The sequence below is a fragment of the Protopterus annectens genome, chromosome 2.part0, assembly GCF_019279795.1.
Source record: "Protopterus annectens isolate FY-2018-M chromosome 2.part0, PAN1.0, whole genome shotgun sequence".
Lineage (NCBI taxonomy): Eukaryota > Metazoa > Chordata > Ceratodontiformes > Protopteridae > Protopterus > Protopterus annectens.
The window spans coordinates 549154418-549169796 of NC_056728.1; positions in this window are offsets into that span (position 1 = coordinate 549154418).

Genomic DNA, 15379 nt, shown 5'->3' on the forward strand with positions numbered 1-15379 from the left:
AACAGTAATGTCTTACCCAATCACAGTATTTAAATTTTGCCAGATTTGAACTTCTGCCTATCTAAGTCCACATTGTCTAGAATGATGCATTACCCTCTAATGCCACAGAAGATGACATTGTATCAAAGATGTCACAAAACATCCACTTGAAGGGATAACTTGAGCATTGTGTTTGCATATGGATCCCATAAAATAGAGTATAAAACTTGGTCTTTCTCTCTGTTATTGTAAATGTTTCCATTAAGTGAAATTTTAAACATCAGATCTCTCTTGGAGAAGCCAATCCTGCCTGTTAACATTTTCCTGCGCACCCTGTTGGTAACACCTTGCCAGACTCAAACACCTACTTGAGTCCATATTCTATGGAAATGTGTATTAGTTGCTGACACCACAGAATAATTCACATCAGGCTTGAATGTTTATGCTCCCATAAAATGTGGTTTTAGGGCTCAACATCCTGTAGCCATATAAGTGTTCACTCAAGTGTGAGTTATCCATATTACATCTGTTGAGTAAGGCAGTCCTTTCTGAAATTATTCTCTTAGATGCATACTGTACTATATATTGCTTGATTTGATCACCTAAGTCATTATTCAGTAGAAATGTGAATTAACCACTGATGCCATGAATGAAGTCATAGTAGAGATGTCAGAAAGAATGCACTTGAAGGAATGCCATTAATAGTGTGTTTGAATAGATATGGTTCATCTAAAAGGGGATTGGAAGGACCAAAATCCTGTAGCCATGTCAGTGTTACCCATAGGCTGAATTATCCAGATCACATCTGTTGATTAAACCTTTTCTGCCTAGCATTTTTCTGTTACTCACCCACAGTAGTTAGAAATTGTTAAAATTGAATGCCTACGTCCATACTCTATAGAGCCATGTATTAACTGCTCACACCACAGGAGAAATCTTATTACAAGTGTCAGCACACATTTGAAGGGATGACTTCATCATTGTAGTTCAGTGCATATGTGTGACCTAAAAAGGAGTGCAAGAGTTGGGGGAACCCTCTCTCTGTGTAAATGTCACCACTAAGTGGAAGTGCACACATCACATATGTAACATAAGCCTATTCTTCCTCTAACTATATTCAGACAAATTAATGCTAGTTAGACTTTGCAGGAATCAAACACTTGTCTAAGTCTACTCAATGTAGAGCTGTGTACTAACCTTTCACAGCACAAGTGAAATCTTATTATAAGTGTTAGACAACAACTACATGACATATGCTTGGGGGAATGGGCAATGTTGTCTGATAGACAGACAAAATCAATGTGCTGATCACAACTTACAACCTACTATAGCAATAAATCATATGTCACATAATTCACATTAATTACTGTGTGGGAAGTTACATATATGTGTGTCAAATTAAGGTGTATTAAACAGTTGTGTGATGGGTAATAGTCACAGATATCAACCAGTGGAATGTCACCCATGCATTCCTGACTATTCATCTCCAGATCATTGCATGCAAGCATTGTTTTTATGTGTGAATCATTGACAAGTCTCTGCGATGTGTCTACAGTATGCAAGGTAATTACAAGTCATACATACAAAACATGTACACTGTACTGATTAACCACTCTGCAGATATGTCTGTAAATCAACCAGTTCAATAGAATACACAAGGAAGGGTAATGTGAGACAGTATGACATTAATTTACATACAGAGGTAGATAGACTTGCATTACAATGGACTCCTCATATGTTGCATACAATAAGCCAATATATTATATAGAAATAAAAGATGCCACTGACATTACTTTCAATCTGTCACAATCACTTACTGAAGCGCTCTGCTGGTAAACTCATTTGCATGACCGATGGCAAAGTGTTAGCACATGCATAATTAGTTTTTGAGTTTATAAACTTAGGACAAGAAATAGCAGTGGGCTTTGTTGCTTGATGCCAAGTGTTCTACAAATGATGAGTACAGACGTCTAGACAATTCTGTTTCTAAGCCATTTCTGGCCATGTGTGTGAATCTAATTTTTGATATGATCAAAACCATGAAATGGGGTTTTCAGAATAGTTTTAAAATAGGGATCAATTAGAGAATATGATACTGGTAGAATAATTAAGGAATAAGCAGGATGCTAGGGGGAAACTAAGCATATCTGTCCAGTACTTCACAAGGTAAAATTGTATAATAAAGAAAACTCTGACACAATTTGTACATAATGCTGGATTTGAACACCTGCTTATCTTACTCTGCATTCTGTAGACCTGTGCATTATCTCAGCACACCACAGAGGAAGTCATAGTTCAGGTAACAGAAATCAAAATGTTGAAAATACCATAGCAAATGTATGAAAAAAGGGATTATATGTGGATCAGATTTCAGAACAGTACTGATAATTGAACATCCCATATGGTGTACATTAAACCATGAAGCCTGTTATACATATAATAATATCTGCTCCACATAATGATATCAATACTGCTTTGTCATGTAGCAGGACTAGACATGGTAATGTGAGGGGCACCATATAAATAAGGCCATAAGATGTGCAGCAGTTACTGTTACTGAAATATGGGTATCAATGCTGCTCAGCAGTTACCATTACTGAAGTATGGAATCAGTGCTGCTCAGCAGTTACCATTACTGAAGTGTAGGTGTCAGTATTGCTCAACAGCTACTGTTACTGAAGTATGGGTATCAGTGCTGCTTGAAGACAAGTGACAAGCAAATGCTAAGTACAGAAATATAGATTTTTTTGTAATAGGCCATTTTTGATCTTGTGTGGTGTTTGTAAGTCAAATTTCTGGTGAGATTAAAGGTGTGAAATGAGGTTGATAGGACAGTGGTGAAAATGGAGAGCAAGCAGAGGGTAAGACACTTGGGGAATTACTAAGGAATTCGAAGGGTGGAAGTGGGAGACCACTATAGATATCCACTTCTTCACAAGCCATAATGCATTTGTATTAAGCTTTTGACAAAACTGTATAGTCACATCATAAAGGATTTGTGACAATAACTTAGTAATGTGTGAACAAATGGACTGAATTAAGTGTGGCATAGGTTCATAGGTAGGTACTAGGCTATTGGCCCTAGGGCCTATACAAGCCCAGCCAAAAAGGTACCCTGGCTTTTGCCACCCAAGAAAATTATTTTCCTATGCCACTGTCGAGCAGAGCCACAGAAGTGATCCCCGGGGTGAATTTCCTATTTCCCATTCAATCATCAAGATTTTTCTTGAAGAGTGCTAATGAGGAGCTTTGTTTGATATAGATAGGTAGTTTATTCCAGAGTATGGGAAGTCTCTGGGACAGGAATCTATCCCTCCGACATGTTCTGTTTACTGTGGTGACAAGGTTTACGTCCCTAGAGCATGTAGCTCAGCGAGATTGGGATTTCTTTAAGTGAAGCATATCCAACAGCTCTGGGTTTGACATAGCTTTGTATGTTAGGCAGAGATCACCTCTGAATAGGCGATATGCAACGGAGTAAAGCTGGAGTTTTTTTGAGACGGCCTGCATAGGGTATCTGTTTGAGGCCAGTAATCCTCTTTGTGAGGTATTTTTGTGGCCTTTTCAGATGATGTAGAAGTCTTGTGAGATACATACCAAAAGGGGCATTGTACTCTATAATGGGTCTAATGAGTGTTGAGTAGAGGGGAACAATTACCTCTTTTTTTCTGTATGAGAAACCTTTTGTGATGAGGTGTGCCACATAGAAGGATTTCCTGACTACTGTGGTGATGTGATTATCAAGGGAGAGACTACTGTCCACCTGTGTCCCAAGGTCTTTTATCACACTTTCGGTGTTAAGTATGCTACCATCTATGCCTACCGCCATACACACACATATATGAAAAGTGGAGGGCTATGTATATGAGACAGGTGCCCCTTTCCTTTTTCTAAAAGAGAGGAATGTTGGGGAAGGTATTTAGAAATAAGAGGGTTATGCATATAGGTTAGGTAGCAGATGCAGCTATATTGGACATACAAGACAGACAGTGATGGTAGATGGACACATGAGGTTGGGGACACCATGACTGAGAATAGGTATGGGACTTTGGAAGTGCACCCCATCCAGCATTAACACAGTGGGAATCTAGGTCTCCCTCACTTAACTATAACCACTGTCTCCTGTTCTAAACACCTGTGGCAGTACCAGATGGGGCAGTAATTTGACTATTCACTCCATCTAGATAATGCAGGCACCAAGTCAGCTGTCTGTGATCTCTTTCAGCAGCCCTGTTAGCTCTTGTTGTGGTATAGTCACCACCACCACCAACATTACTCTAGGTGGGTACCAGTTTTTGCCATAGGACATGAAGTGACAGTTCCCTCCAGTCATTCCTGAATAGTGCCAGTGTTTTATGCTACCTGTCATGCAAAGAATAAGAAACAATACATTTGCTGATGATGTGTGTGATGAGTTTTTTTTTAAATGACAACATTATGCATTTAAGGGGTAACAAGTATTGAGGAAGGGGCCATATAGAGTGTACAGGAGTTGATGTTCTCTACAGAATATACCAATATAATAAACACTTGGGATCTTTATACACGTATACCACTGACACAATGTTCAAACATGCTTTAAAAGCTGTATTGCTGTACTCTTCATTTGTCAGTCATGCATTATCTTGCTATTTTCATTTCTGCATGTTATTGCACATGTACTATTTATTTCACATCATGCACACAGATGTGTGCTATTACTATAATCAGTGATGTGAGCAATGCAGGTGACAGAGGTGACATTATCATATAGCTCAGTCTTAGTACATAATTATACTTCAACATTAGCATTATACACTGCACGGGTAGTTCAGTTTAAAGAACAACAAGATCAAGCTACCTATGAACCTACGCATGTATTATGTCACACAAAAGTAAATTATCTCTAATGTGGATTCAAACCTTGCAATGCTTGTGCGATTAGTCAGAACATTCTTCATTAACATGTTGAGCCATTGAAAAGGTTATATAACGCATATATTTTCTGCATTCAGTAGTGTCCAGACTGGTGAGTAAGGTGCATCATCTCCAGTTTCATTTGCAAGACTGATGGTTAAGTCTTTGCATATTCAAAATTAAACTTTGAGTTTTTGCCATAGGATGTGAACTGTCATTCCCTAATCAGTACCGCTGATGGGCACAGATGCACAATGCCAAGAGTTGCACAAAGGGTGAAGTCCAAAGACTATGCTATTCCTAAGTCAGTGGGATGACTTCTCAACTATGTGGGTGTATACAAATAAAATATATACAGTCAGTCTGTATCCCTACTTTCATGCATACATACTTTCACATGGATGGCACCTTCATAAGATTTGAACTCTACCCTATGCCATTACAGTAGGACACTGATATGGTGAACATGTTGTGCCACCTGAACATTTTAATGGAAAAGTAGAATGTGAAGTTCTTGTGCTTAGCACTGTACTTATGACATTTACATGTATTCTGCATTATACTCATGCTATCAGAATGTTGTAATTTCTCTTGTCACAGTACAATTTTGTGTCATCACTGGAGAAGTGAGAATGCTAAAGGATGTGTGTTTACAAACAGCTATCTGCAAGGTATGGATTTCTTATAGCAGTTGTACATGATTTCACTGTATTACCTTTGTATAAGGAATGAACTAAATATAAAGATTTTGTTTCTAACTTGTGTATACATATGCCATAGTTTTCATCCACTTACGTATTAATCTCCATTCCATGTCTGAACAGGCACTTCATCTTCTTACAAAAATGTGCATCAAGGTTCATTTCTATCTTAGTAAATATAACTTAAACCTTCTTTGTAATCCTTATTTCTCTGATAGACTCTTTCTAAGTGAACCTTTTATTAGGAGGCATGCTGAACCAAATATTGAACAAACTTCTGAGGGACACGTGTGAGGCATTAACTAGCCAAAACTCTTAATACCCATTCTAGTATTGCTCAGGCATGTGCACATTACCATGCTGGAACTAACACCATGTATACCTGCTCAGCACATCAAGAAGATTGAGTGATTCAGAAATGATAATGAATTGAGACCTCGTTAACATATTCAATATAACCAGAGGGATTAATCTACATCATATAAGCAGGATGTGGGTCTTTGGAGCCCCCATTGTGCTAGGGAAGACTGCCTGTATGTTTTTGTTACATCCATCATTATTTGTCTGCGTCTGATGTTGTTTTTTTCTTAGTAGGTGTATATTCTTGCATTTATTGTTTGTTTCTATCCGTACTCTATACATTTGTTTGTGGGAGGTTTATGCAGATAGGATATTATATTGCTTGCATAGTTATTTACACTGTTTTGCTACTCACTGACTTTATACTTGCATTATGTTGCTGCATATGTATAACTGTCTGAACCCCCCCCCCCCACATGTATGTTAGGGGTATATCCGCTATTGTCACAATATTCCTGTATAGGTATCATTCATTTTTATTTGTTACTTACTTCTGTTTATGTATTGTACTATTTTTTCTTGACAGATTGATCACACACATTTGCTACTGCTCCTGACAATTTCTTGGACTATTGCAGATATAAATGTACATTGCCTGTTGCAACCTCTAACATTTTTAAAGGTTTCCTTTGGCTGTATTCCAGCTAGCACAATGGGTTTGTGCTTGTTTTATACATTTCTGAATTACTCCACTATGATGTTTTGCTTCATTAGCATACAGCATGGTGATTATATGGTCATTAGTATACAATACTGCTGATTATATGGTCATCTACATATTTAGTTACTAACCCTTATTTTGCAGCCAGCAGCAACATGTACTGCTTTTCCTGAATTGCAGACTGTTCACCACTGCCAATTTCACATACAAGCTTAGTACAACAAGTAGGTGTTCATGAATATAGGCCCTGGTCTTTTACAAACCTTTGTAGCTATGATTTAGACCACAAAAAGGGTAAATATAATGTACAGGGATAGTTAAGAGCAGTTAATCAATGAATTTATTTTTGGGAAGTGGGAGGAAACTAGAGTGTAGGAAGAAAACAATTGAGACACAGGGAGAGGCAAACTCCATATAGGCAATGAACAGAGACCAAGTTTGAAGCTGAACTCTGGAGCTGTGAGGCAGCAGCTTCAACACGGAGTCATCATTGTGCCTGTAGCACAGACTCCATCTTGTCTTCTGAGTTCTTGTCTATTTTTAGCAATGGTATGCCTATAATACATGATTTCCTCTTTAAAATATGCATGTTTGGCCTTGCTCAAAATCCATGTTCCTGTCAAACAAGCAGATGGAAAGATTGTCAAAACCCATATGGCTGAACCCATATGATCAACAATTCAGTCCGCTGAGCTGTCCTGACTGAGATGATGTTAAAGTAGGGTCAGGAAATTTGCCCTTTTCCTCATTGCAGTGCAGTCTCGGAGTTGGTATATATAATTAGCAGGGGCTGTGTGTGTGTGTGTCACCCCCCCCCCCACAAAAGCATTTTTTGTGTTGTAGACAGGTATTATTTGAGTTTTATTTTTTTTCGATGGACTGAATTGTCGATCATATGGGTTTTAACATATGGGTTTCAAAAATCTGTCCGTTTGACATAGATCCCATTTACTCTGTCTAAAGCTCTTCATATTTTACCTAGGTGATGTTTATCATTCTTTTCTGTCATTAAGCTAATATCTGGTTTGAACTTCTTTACTCAAGAATAAGGGACAAAGCCAAAAATAATGGGCAATAAAGCCCCACAATCAGGAACATTATTTAAAATATGACTAATTCATATAAAAATGGGTTTTGCATCAATATCCATTTTTAGAAAAATAAGTAAGAAACTCTAATGTCTGGCATTACTGACTCTAATCTTCAGTGATTGACCAGAAAATTAAAAAAAAATTACAAAGGTCATGGAAAAATAATAGGCAAAATCAAGGACATTTTGCAAAAATCACAGGCAATTGACAGGTATGCTGAGTAGGGCTGCATTTAGGAATTCCTTGAACTACTGGGTTCATTATCAGTTGTTTAATAGTAGGTGTAGACATAACTCCAAAATCAGCTGATTGTATACTAGACAATCTTTTATGTGTATTAATATTTAGAAACTTCTTGCAAGATTCTCTCATTTTCATTTGTAAAGCTTCCCACACCAACTCAGTTTCTGTGCAGCCCCCACCTCCCTACACCTTACTAATGGCTATGAATATATATTCAGTTCTTGGTACAGAATGCTGCTCTATCTCTAGTACAGGGTCACTACCATCTTGGAAATTTCCACTTATGTGAAGACTTACTGCTTCCAGTTCCTGAAGAAGTAGCAGTAGTGGAATATTCAATTAACTCTGTTTTACTTTACACAAAATAACCAGCATTTTCCATTTTCTATAGTTTGGCTCCAGCTTTGGTTTAAGAGTCAACACTCTGGCACTTTAGAATTTTGGACTAATAGCTGCAACAACTGTGACATCTTGAAATATTTGGCAAATGTGTTATTTGCCTTAGCTATAGCCTACAGCTTTTTTTTTTCTTAGCCACTCTATAGTGAACAATTCTGGTCCTTTCTGTGTATTTTGCTTTCATAGGTTAGAGACAATTATTTGACCCAGTGTCGACACTTGTCTCCTGTACAGATTGTTCTTTTAATGCCCCCCTTCTGTCCACCACCTGCCAGCCACAAAAGCATGCTCCTGTGACCATGCCCATTTGTTATCCATTTCTTGAGCTAGAGCCAATTATAGACTTACCATCGTACAGAAATAAAGGAAGCATTTTTCATTTTTCTGTCCCTAATGATACTCTGACAGCCAATATGTGTGTTAGAAAATGTGAAGAGCTGCTACATCTTGCCCTGTGCATGTGCATATTTCCTCACCTGATGATGAAGGCTACCACATGAGCATGGATTAATACAATCAAAGTCATTTCCTGAACCCATATGCTGCATGTCATACACCTCTCCCTCCAGTAGTTGTCAGCACTATAACTGGCCTGGCTGCCTCCCTCATCCCAGGATGCATAAGTCAGTAGTGTCAACTGCTCACTCCCCACCTTTCAACTCAGGCTCCTCCATCATTCAAGTCTCTAGACAATATTGGACTGCCTGAGTCACATTCAGTGCTTTAGCAATTTTGCCATTGGGTCAGCAGGTTCACTATATAGATCTTTATTACAAGTTTTGACTTATCCAGTAAAATTTGTGAAAATAATATTTCATATTCATATACATGTACATAAATCATAATCAGTGTAGTTTCTGTATTCAACTTCATCTTAAGTTAGTTTTACTTATAAGACTTCTGTGGTGACCCAAATAATTTATATCCTATTGTAAATTGTAATTTGTATTAAACAGCTGTAAACACATGGAATCATAAAATTCATCTTATGTGTCTGATTTGAATTCAATAGACTCTTCATCACTCCTTGCATCCACCATTCTATGCATGTTTTAAACTATGTTTCATTTTCTTTTTGCTTTTTTCATTTGCATACTCTAACAGTGCCACCTTTATGACATCATCTACAGTCTTTCTATTTAAACTAACACATGCTGTCCTTATGTGACATTCTGTCACACTAAAAGCATGCCTGCTTTTCAGGAGAGTTAAAAGATATTGTACTAACAGTATACTCAGCTGTGTCATACTGTAGTTCTAATGTGTCTTTGGCTTTTTCTATTGCTGTGTCCAGTAACCACTTGCTTGTTTTCACACCACACACCACCACTCATGGGTGTTGTCTCATTTATTGTATGTGTATATTGAATGGAATATGCTACCACTGATTTTTTTCATCAAAACTCTCATGTCTGAAATGATCTGTAACTGAAACGTAAATACTCAGTTTTCTTCAACTTAATTCTAACCTTGGATTAAATAAGATTTCATCACAGGACTGTGGTGGTAATGTCCATACAATTCTTTGTATTTATTTTAGGTGCAATTTTAAATACATGTTATTTTAAATAAATCGTCGGAAATGATACTTTCACTATGTACAGTTTCATGCAACTGCCTTGTAATCACCATACAAAAATCTCTCTCTTAATTTATCTGCCAGACATTTCTAAACTAGAGATGTTCTGCAGCATTGCTCTATAATTCAATATACTTTATGTCACATTTCATGGAGTGAATCAGATGTCCCTCTTTTCAATATCATATTATCTCCATGGGGGTGATTTGTGTCTTGATTTTTGGAATGAGCCAGTAGAAGAGTAAATGCATATACAAATACAGTCAACTTAAGAAGACCATTGACAGTAGTAAAATGTGACAGATTTATAACTGAATATCTCCTCAGCCATTGGAGTAAATTGCTGTGTTAAATTCACTTTTCCTTGAATCAGTGCCAGTCCCATCACACATCTAAAACAGGCTATGACTTTAACAATGACAACAGAAATTAAACTTATTGATGGCTGCTAGGCTTTAAATGAATTACAAATTAGAATCACATTTATTGGCCAAGTATGAATGCATACAAGGAGTTTGACTCCAGTTTTAGTGACTCTCCAAGTATGAATTAGATAAATGACATACATAGAACTATTAAGAGCAAGACAAAAAAAGTAAATATACATATACATATAAATGCAAGGTGCAAAGTGCAACTCAGTGCAAGAAATACTGAAATAAACTCTGAAAGAAACAAGTATTAACAATATATAAACAATGCTGCAGAATCCTCAGAGGCTTGGGAAAAAGAATACCCCAGCCTAATAAGCTGAGTTAACCGTTTATGAACTTGATGGCCTGTGGAAAAAAATGTTCTTATATCTACTTGTTTTGGTACATATTAATCTATAATGCCTAGCTGATGGTAATAGTTCAAAAAGATGGTGGCCTGGATGTGAAGGGTCACTGATGATTCTCCCCACCCTTTTCATGATTCTGGAATAGTACAGGTCCTGTAAGGAGGGCAAACTAGCACCAAAGATATTTTCAGCAGACCTGACTATTCAATATAACCTATTTTTGTCATGATTAGACAGAGATCCAAACCATATTGTTATGGATCAGCTGAGAACAGATTGAATGACTGCTGTATAGAACTGACTCAACAGTTCCTGTGGGAGGTTGAACTTCCTCAGCTGTCTCAGAAAGTACATTTACTGTTGTGCCTTTTTTATGATGGAGCCTACATTGGTCTCCCACTTCAAGTCCTGGGAGATTATAGATCCCAAAACTTGAAGAATTCCACACCTGTCACAGCAGTATTAAATATAAAGAGGGAGGGGGGATAATATTGTAGAACCACTGCTAGAGGCAGCTGTACTCACCAGGAATAAGTACAGAACTAACTCAAAATACAAGCCACCCTGGTGAAATCACAAAATCAATCGGATGTATAACAGGAGGAAGAAAATCATGGCAAAAATTAGGAGGTGCAGCACCCAGAGGAAAAAAGCACTCTCATCAAACTAAGCAAACAACTCAGAGGACAAATAAAGTCTACCAAAGCCAAATTTGACGTAAGTTTGGCCTCCCAGGCCAAGGACAACCACAAAGCGTTCTTTAGCTATGTCCATAACCTCAAAGGCAATACACAATTGTGTGAAGAGCTCATTGTAAATGGAGCCACCTATATTGAGCCAGAAGATATAGTAAACCTCCTGGCTGAAAAATTCAGCTCCCGCATTACTCCTTTCTCCCCCTCAACCATCCCTCAGGAAATATCATCAAATATAACTGCCCCTACTGTCACTAGGGAACAGGTCCTTAATGCTCTCTCTCTAAGGCCAAGAACACTGCATCAATGGGCCCAGACAATACCCCAGGATGACTTCTAAATAGCATGAAACATGACCTATCAGGGCCTCTGGAATTACTATTTAACTGAAGCCTGTCCAAACAGGCTTCATGCCTCATGAATGGAGAAAGGCAACAGTCATCCCTCTGCAAAAAGGTGGGCAATCTACAGACCCTGGAAACTACAAACCTATAAGTCTCACTAGTCTTATATGTAAAGCCATGGAAAGAATTATCATGAAGATGATCAATAGAGATACAGTAAATTTCCAGACACTGGACCCAACCCAGTTTGGTTTCGTCAAAGGCAGATCATGCCTAGTCAACCAGGTGAACTTCTTTGAGAAGGTCACCAAAGCAATGGATGAGGGCAGAACTGTTCACACTGCCTACCTTAACCTGGCCAAGGCATTTGACAGAATACCCCACTCGGGTATTGTTGACAAACTCAATAGGATAGGTACAAACCCATATGTCACCCAGTGGATAGCCAACTGGCTCACAGACAGGACCCAGGAAGTTGGAATTGGGGAGTCCACCTCTTCAAAGAGTCCAGTCACAAGTGGAGTCCCCCAGGGATCAGTCCTTGGACCACTCCTTTTTGGCATTTACTTCTCAGAAGTCAAGGCCGATGTCAGTGGTCTCTGTCTGAATAAATTTGCAGATGATTGCAAATTGGGAGCTGTCATTAAATCTCACACTGACACAAATGTTCTCCAGGAGGGCCTGACACAGATAAATAACTAGTGTCAGAGTCCTGGACTAAAACTAAATGCCAAGAAATGCATAATAGTATCCTTTGGGAAGTCATCCATCCCTGGTAACTATCATATTGATAACACACCCCTAAGAGTTGACCCAGTAGTCAGGGACTTAGGGATGCACATGGATAGTAATCTAGCCTTTGATCATCGTGTGTCTACAGTGGTGAAGAAATCATTCTGCAACTTATAAATGAAGGTATGGGATCTAAGTCAAAGTAAGTCATTGTTCCACTGTATTCAGCATACATCAGACCTATCATTGAGCACAATGCACCCTTTGGTATGTACCTAACCAGGCATATTCAACAACTGGAATGTCCACAGAGGTTCCTCACTAAAAGAATATGTTCTATGCAGATCACCTCAAGGTCCTATTCCTGCATTCTGTCTCCTACAGGCTTTTTGAGGGGAGATCAATGCCTGGCATACAGAGCATTTTCAGACCCTACTCTGATGAACCTCCTGCATATCCACAAAACAAACAGAATTACTTGTTCTAAAGACTTAAACCTTGCCTGTGATATAAATAGGACCTGCTGTAGAGATAGGTATGTATCCCAGGGACTACCCCATCTATGGAATGGCTCCCCATCTATGTGAAGCAGAGTTTCTCCCTAACCCAATTCAAGTGCAACTTGGACAATTGGATGGGAAACTGGAAATTCATCCCTGGCTTGGCACCTATGTCTCTAATGCAAACAGGTAAACTGTAAATGGTTCATCTTCCAGATTCACATTTACACTTATCAAGGGTATCAGAACTTGTCAGAATGTGGGGATGTATGGCTAGGCTTAAAAAGGCCATTTTGGTCATTAGCCTAGCAAACACTTATGAACCTATGAACCTATAAAGCTACATGTTTCAGCTCTGAATGTACATGAATTTTTACTTTTTAGGTCTTTATAGGTACATTTAGACAAGCATACCTTTCTACAAAACACTGTTGCAAATAATCCTGTAGAACCTGAAATGTTGTTTTGCTTTTGGAATGCTTGTATGCCTTTAGGTGTAATCAAGATAGTAGGCCTTAGTCTTTTTTTTTTACTCAATTAATTTTTATTTTCAGACAAATAAAAATATTGCAGATACAGCATAATCTAAATTCTAATACATAAATAGCTATATACACTATTTACATTTGGCCTGCAGGAAAAATCAATAAATGAAACCAGTCTGATTCAAAACACATGGATTAACATACAATTAAGTAAAGCATTTACAGTAATCAGAGAGAGTGGTACAGTCCAATTGTAGATTTTCAATAAGATTTAGTACCTTTCTCCAAGGATTATATGTTAACATGTTAGGACTGATTCTTAGTTCATTAATCTTGATAGCTTTCTGTGCTGTCTTTCATTAAAGATAGAAATTCTTCCATGGACAGTGGTGAAGTAGAATTCCATTTCCTCATTAGGCACTTTCTAGCAACTGTTAGAATGGTCCACAATAAATAAAGATGGTCCTTCTTCAAATGGAGACCTTCGTTTATATTTAGTAGCACTAAAGCTTTAGATAATATAAACAAATATGTGAATAGAGCTTGTAAAAAATTAATATCATTCCAGAATTGTTTTGAACTAGTGCACTCATAAAAATATGTATCCAGTCTACCCTACATGCTTGAGAACATCTCCAAAATAAAAGATTACTATAAGTACTACATCTGGATATTTTATCTGGTGTTAGGAATGTTCTATGGAGAAATTTCCAGGTATAAATTCTCCGGTGTTGTTACCAAGAGGTTAATTTAACAGAAAGCAAGAGATTATTTTTAATTTCTGTATTTAAAGATAAGGAAGGCCCCTTAGTAATATAATCCCAGTATTTTTCTTGAGGTTTTGTATTATATGTTATTAATATTGTATACAGACTTGAGGTGATGTTATTCAAGTTGAAATTGTTATAAACAATTTCATATAAATAGATGACAAACTTTGGTTTTCCTTTGAAAGAAGAACTATTAATTATTCTGCATAAATCATGGGAATATGACAGACCACTTTGTAGAAGTAGCCAAGCTTGCAATGATAGTTTATATTGCATTGCAGTGTCTTGTCTATCTAGTACTTTATGTTCATTCATACAATGTTGCCAACATATGAAGTTTTTAAATTCCCAGATATTTAAAGTATTTCTATGCAATTTGTTAGTAAATTTTTTTGTAATACTAAAGGAAATCAATGCTCCAAACCAAAGCTGGATCTCTATATTCATGTTAATAAATTTCCTGAATGTATTAAATATAAAATTAATGGAATTTAATTTTATAGGTTTTCATATATTATATTGTGTACTAAAACATAGGGCATACCATAGCTTATTAAATTGATTGGTTAGTGGAAAGTTAACTGAAGTATGACTTTAATTTAATAATATGGTTAAATGTAAGCACTTCCAGTTTACAGTATAATTGGGGTCTACCCAATTTATAATGGTTCTAATTATAGAGGCCTTGATATATGTTTCTATATCAGGAAATTTAATTATTTCTTGTCCCCAAGGTCTAATATGATGAGTAAAAACTATTCTGTTTTTTATTTGGAAACCATAGCAATTTTAATAAAAGATAGTTTATGTTTTTAAAAAAATTTTCTCCTTGGGATCATAGATATGGCTTGTGAGATATATAATATCTTCAATAAAAGTATCATTTTTATTAGCTGTAATCTGTCCTCAAAGGTTAAAAACATTTAATTTCACATTTCTGTATGGATTTCAATTATTTTATAATGTTATTAAAATTCATGTTTATTGTTTTTTTTCAGTAGTGGTGCATAACATATTGCCTAAATAATTAAAATTAGGTACTTGGTTGCCAATAATGTGATTTTTGCCTACTGTTTTTTTTTTCTTTTTATTCAAAAACAAGAATTTTGATTTTTGTTTATTAAAATGTAAACCACAAATTGAATGCAATTATTAACATATCT